The sequence below is a fragment of the Medicago sativa genome, chromosome 6, assembly GCF_051527215.1.
Source record: "Medicago sativa cultivar Bolivia chromosome 6, Bolivia_mono, whole genome shotgun sequence".
NCBI classification, from domain to species: Eukaryota; Viridiplantae; Streptophyta; class Magnoliopsida; order Fabales; family Fabaceae; genus Medicago; species Medicago sativa.
Window position 1 is genome coordinate 78,076,141 of NC_140754.1, and position 6,373 is coordinate 78,082,513.

General features: G+C 34.7%; 1 long non-coding RNA gene across 1 annotated transcript; it reads right to left on the bottom strand.

Moving 5' to 3' along the window:
* Window positions 1-51: 51 nt before the first annotated feature.
* LOC146917038 (uncharacterized) lies at window positions 52-1,804 on the bottom strand. Its single transcript, XR_015014090.1, has 2 exons — window positions 1,722-1,804; window positions 52-333 (listed from the first exon to the last, which is right to left on the bottom strand). It is a non-coding gene; the product is annotated as an uncharacterized LOC146917038 (long non-coding RNA).
* Between the last annotated feature and the right edge of the window lie 4,569 nt (window positions 1,805-6,373).

Genomic DNA, 6,373 nt, shown 5'->3' on the forward strand with positions numbered 1-6,373 from the left:
ACCCTAAATCCCACATATAATATTTAAAAAATATTTTAACAATTAATCAAATACTTCAAGGTGTTACTCTTCACCATTCATCAAATAATAAAAATCACATCATATAATATCAAGTCACAACAGAAAATAAGTCTCAGCATCATATCTCAAAGTAAGCACATCAACAAAATGAACTCAAGGTTCCACAATATAATTCAATAACATAAATGAAACCCCAACATCCTAATCAGAGCACCACTATACAAGACTACGAAATCAAAGCGGTAAAGATGAGTAGGCTCCAAAGCCGTCCTCGGGGTACTCACATCAACTATGCTTCCTCAACCTGCAAGTCTACACAACAAAGATGTAGGCGACCAACAACCACTGAAGGGTGAGATATACGTTTAACATAAAGGAAATATGAACACATGTATAGTATTAAGATCATGATAGTCGAATTAGGCAAGTGTACCAAATCTTTTACCAAGTAATAAAGTGATAAGTTGAGTATCGTATCAACATGGATTGTCGTTTTCTCCAAACTATTCGCGTTACTTATTTTCAAACAGTAACTAAAATAAAAGAGTTGAAGGGATAAAGATTGCAATTTTTACCTGTTTGCAACAGAGCGAGTTATCTGTTTTGGTTGCAGAAAAGTAAGCAGCGGCTAGGATTCTTCAAATCCCCCTATTTATTTTTTGGATATTAAATAACATTCATGTCACGTTTATTTATCTTAAGTAGACTATACAAGTGAGGAGGTCGTTGGGATGTGCTAATCTAATCAGTTGTCAAGCTGCACCTGCTGTTTGCACAATGATACTAACTGCAGGGTGTGTACTATATCGGTCGATTTAGGTCTATCCCTCCAATGTTGAGTTGCACCTATTGATCACACGACCATCCTTACATGTGGGGTCTTACTCCCTCAAAGGTAATTGAAACATAGATTTTATATTGGCATTCCTAAATTTCCAAAGGCAATGAATGCCAATGTTCCTAAAAGGGTTTCCCATATATGAATCTTAGGTATCTCGTAGCGCGCGCGCGCACACGCACACTCTCTCTCTCTCTCTCTCTCTCTCTCTCTCTCTCTCTCTCTCTCTCTCTCTCTCGCTCTCTCTCTGAGTAGTTCTACAAACGGGCAGCCCTATCAGCGTCTACCTTACCAAGGGTTTAAGAGAATGGTTCTATTAGGTTCGGTCGAGATCTTGCATTACTTGTTTCCTCAGTTAATAATTACTAGTTACATCCTAGGTTCAGCATATTTTACTCAATATTAGTAATGTCACCTCCTAAGTACTTACTACTAGAGTCAACACACTTTCGGTATCTTTCGTCTAGTTTCTTAACTAATTACTTTCTAGATATGAAGGTATAAATATCAAGATATAAGCATCAATATTAAGCCATGTCACAACCTAAGTACCTAAGGTAGGGTTGCACTACAATACAAATAAACTAAACTTAATAAAACTTAATATTGAACAGAAAATAAATAAAATAAATAATATTCATAAAATGGAATATTATTCTAGGAATTAACTAGAATCAAGTATATCTTTACTAAATCAAAGACCATTCTAGAAAATAGAGTGTAAAAAATCCTTTCAAAATTGATCAAACAAATCCATATTTATAGATGATAAAAACCCTAGAGAAGAAGGCATGGAAATAAGATTCAAATTCAAATAAAAATTAAAGAGAAAGGACATTGAATGGATGAAATAGGAAACGACCTTAAATCAGTGGTGAGAGAGGTAACTTAGGGACACGAGGTGTGTTGGTTAGAAATATGATAGTTGCGCCCCTTACTCTCATCATTATACTAAGCATTTTTTAATTAATTTTTCCCACACCAAAACATTAATTTTTCATTTATTATTATTATTATTATTATTATTATTATTATTATTATTATTATTATTATTATTATTTAAAAAAAATTGGGTTGGGCTGGTGTGGCTATCGCCACACTATGCCTTAAATATTATTAAAAGCATACCAGATCGTAACATCTGAACTTGATCGGATGAAAGTTAGAGTTTTTTTTTTCCTTGAGAGAATGAAAGTTAAAGTTAGATGTGATCAGTTCAGAACTTCTAAAATGGACATTTTAAGATTTTGGAGGGAAATGTCGCATGTGAACAATTGGAAAGTCATATTGAACAATTTTTTTTTTTGACAAAAATAAAACGATATTCATTCATTCAAATTGATAGAGTACATCAGATACAAACATCGCTAAAAACGCAAAGAATGAATCTGCGAACAAACTCACAGCACCCAGGTTAATAGCATACGACGGCAAAATGCCTACAAATAATATGATAAACCCTAAGTCACTGAAATACTCATGCTTCCGGATCTGCAAAGTTGACGCCCAAATCATTGGTTGATTTTGTAATTGACTAATGTCGATCTTTCAATAGGAATTAAACGAACACCGCAACAAGACGCGAAAACAAATGCCGCACAAGACGACGAACAACACAACGTCGCACTTAGACGACGAAATCACAAAAAACACAACAGGAAAAACTTGATATATGTGAAAATCACTTATTTAAATTGAAAGAAAATGGAAAAAAGATGTAGAGGGGTGATTCTAGGTCAAAAAATGACCTAAAACCACCCCTCCTCGATGAACGAAAGAGAAAGAAAGCTTAGAGAAAAGTTGGAGTTTCTCTCACTAGAAAAACTAGGGCCTGATATGAACATCATCATGAAAGAAATAAAAACTGTATAAAGAAAAGTCTAAGAAAACAAAACCCAATAATAATTCCTTAAAAAAAAAAAAACCCAATAATAATGACACGTTTTCATTTTGTTCACAAAGTCTAAGAAAACAAAACACAATAATAATGACACGTTTTCATTTTGTTCACAAAATTAAGACCACATAATGGCACAACAAACTTTTCTGTCTTCGTACGTTTTCATAATAATGGTTACAACAAACTTTCTTACATTTATCATCCTATAACAAACTCAATCTTTCAAGGACGGATATGGCGAGGGTGCAATGTGGTCAAGTGACCTCTTTTTTTTATCGGGTTCACATCCTTATTTATTAATTTTATTAGTTCTGCAACAACTTAACCTAATAATTCCCTCTAAAATGCATTAGATTAACAACAATTTAACCTAACAAATTTCATCTAAAATGCAGCGCACCAATTTAACCTAACAAATTTCTTTTAAGATGCAGCAATCCTTAATATTTCTCCTCACTGATGAGCTTTTCATTCCTATCACGTTGTGTCATCGTTTGTATATATCTATTGTTTCTGTAAACTTTTTTTTTTTTTTGACAAACAGAATTGGAATATCCTAATTTCCCTGCAAACTCGGCTATATATAGCAAACCCTAAACCGTGTTTCTCTAAAAAAAAACTAAACCGTGGTAAATTACACAGACAGTCGAAGAATCATATATTTTGATATTTTGATTTTTGCAAATGGAAGGACGTGACCTTACAACCTTCCTCTCATACCACTGCTTAACTGGTATTCTAATTTAACATGCATTTTATCAATATGCATATTTTTTTTTGAGAATTGGTGTAACAGCCCAGGCGGGTCCCGGCTAGGCACTGTACCCCCCGGCACTGTTACTCACAAGCTTAATCACCACCCCCCCTATAGTGGTGTTTTTGCCTCCCGTGGGAATCGAACCTAGTACCTGGGGTTAAGTACTAGTTCAATGCATTCCCACTACCAATTAAGCTACTAGCTCAATTGGTAGTGGGAATGCATTGAACTAGTACTTAACCCCAGGTACTAGGTTCGATTCCCACGGGAGGCAAAAACACCACTATAGGGGGGGGTGGTGATTAAGCTTGTGAGTAACAGTGCCGGGGGGTACAGTGCCTAGCCGGGACCCGCCTGGGCTGTTACAAAAAAAAGACGCCTTTTTTTGTAACAGCCCAGGCGGGTCCCGGCTAGGCACTGTACCCCCCGGCACTGTTACTCACAAGCTTAATCACCACACCCCCTATAGTGGTGTTTTTGCCTCCCGTGGGAATCGAACCTAGTACCTGGGGTTAAGTACTAGTTCAATGCATTCCCACTACGAATTGAGCTAGGTGGATACGAAAGGTTCCCGACCTAAGGGAAACGGTTTAAGCCGCAAGGGACCCCCACGACAATAGTAGGAACCGAAACACATCGGAATGAGAGGGATCCGGAGGCCGTGTAGGTATGGGACTACATGGTTGAAGGAAGGCTTATAAGAATTGTTAGGTACTACCCATATCAACAAGATGCATCTTCTTTTCGGGAGCTCAATCCATAGGAACTCCACAGTTAAGCGTGCTTGGCTTGGAGTAGTACTAGGATGGGTGACCTACCGGGAAGTTTCCCGGTAAGCATGTGAGTGAGGACAAAGCATGCTGAAAAGACTCGTGTTGGTTTGTGGGGTTAGTCGGCAATCCTGTAAGCAGTCTGGGATGTTACAATTGGAATATCCTTTTTGCGTTTTTTGGTTTTAGTTTGAGATGTTTACACCAATTTTGGCAGTCTTCCTAATTAGTTTTGTCGCAATTTCTTGGTCTATTATCTAAGGATTCAGACTGTGTCGTGTAATATCATGTTTTTTTAACTTAATCTGAATTTTGTTTCGTTCAAAACCTTATTTTGCCGTTAGCCTTTATTTCCTATGCATACTTTTATTATTTCTTTCTTTGCAAGCAAAGTTGTGCAACTATGAATGAATTTTGAGGTGAGAATCACATTTCCTTTGATCGGATTGCATAAGGGGAAAGTGATTCTGCAACAGTACTTGGTAGTTTTTTGTTTTGTTAAATAAGTAGTCATTTATATTACTGGTGGTCATTGTTTTTAAATAATAATATCATCATCAATTTAATTGTATTAATAATTATGGAACAATTGCTCAAAAAGAATTACTTATGGAACAGAATGTGTACGCAGGTGTTGTTTTATTAGATAGACACCTAAAATAACATGTTTTCCGAAGTATATAACTTAAGTAATGGTTTTTGGATTGTTATTAGTAGTGTTTTTTGAAGCATATAACATACTGAAGCATATATCAGTAGTTTTAAACACTAGGATTGGTCACGGGCCTCTGACATAATTAACGTCGTATATGAGGAAGTATTTCGCAATGTGTGATGAAACTACATGTCAATGTACTAAAATTTTCATATTTCTTTTACCGAATTATTGATAGGATTACCGAATTTTGTTTTATAATATTTTCAGATTTTATACATTTTATGAAGTGTTTTATTTTGTCTACTATGAATTATCACCTGTTCTTTTTTCACCGTTACCAATTATATATTGCATTTTATTATTCGTATGTCAATCCCTTAACAATAAACCCGTGCGACGCACGGGTCAACAATCTAGTATTTTAAATATAAAGAAGTGGAAAGTTTGAAGTTCGAACTTCAATCTGTGAATATTATTGTCTTTACAGTTTTTTTTTTTTTTTGAGGAAATTATTTTCTTTACGGTTATTAACCAAATTGTGTTTACGTGACATTATTATATCAATAATTATACACAAAAGTCTTAATATTTGAGAGCAATTATAAACAACAAAGGCAAACAAAGCATGTCGGCTAATAGAGGAAAAGAAACAAAACCAGGAACAAAATTCCTTAAAAAAACTACGAACAATTTTCTAACAATTTTTTTTTTATCATGTGTCAAAAAAAAAAAAACAATTTTTTTTATCGAAATTCCTTAAAAAAAAAACTGAGAACAATTTTTTTACCAATAGAGGATAACCTATGTTTCGCCACTTGATTTGTTGCTTCTCTTAAAACATGATTCCAATCAACCAACCGCGAGATTGTTGATGAACCTGATGTATGTCCTCTACAAGAGGATGAATTTGAGGGCATCTATGTTTGACCAACTTGATATCAATCAATGAGTCAAAGTAAATTTTATACGTCCAAGTTTTTTCAAAACGAATGTCATATCTTATTGTTGATTATAAGGTTGTCAAAATCTAGATTTTGCATCAGATCGAAAGGAAATGGTAAAATGTAAAGTAGATCTTACTGTTGTAGAATTGAATTAGGATAGCAAAATCAAAAATCGTATTATCACAATCAAAATTAATTGATTCTATCAAAACAAAAAAAAATGTTAAATATATGTTATAAGGGTTGGGTTTGATTGTCAAGTTTCTTGAATAAAGAAGGAGGTTAGAAAATATTAGTTAGTGGTGATAATGTCCCACATCGCTTAGTTCAGTGAAGCAAGGGGAAGACCAAGGCTATATATTGAACCTAGTTTCTTTGTTTTTAGATGCACCAGTCAGTAGCACTTTAAGCTTATATCAGAGTTAGTTTAAATATTTGATTTTTGAGAGTGTGGGTGTATTGAGGCATTGGGTGAGAGTTAGAGA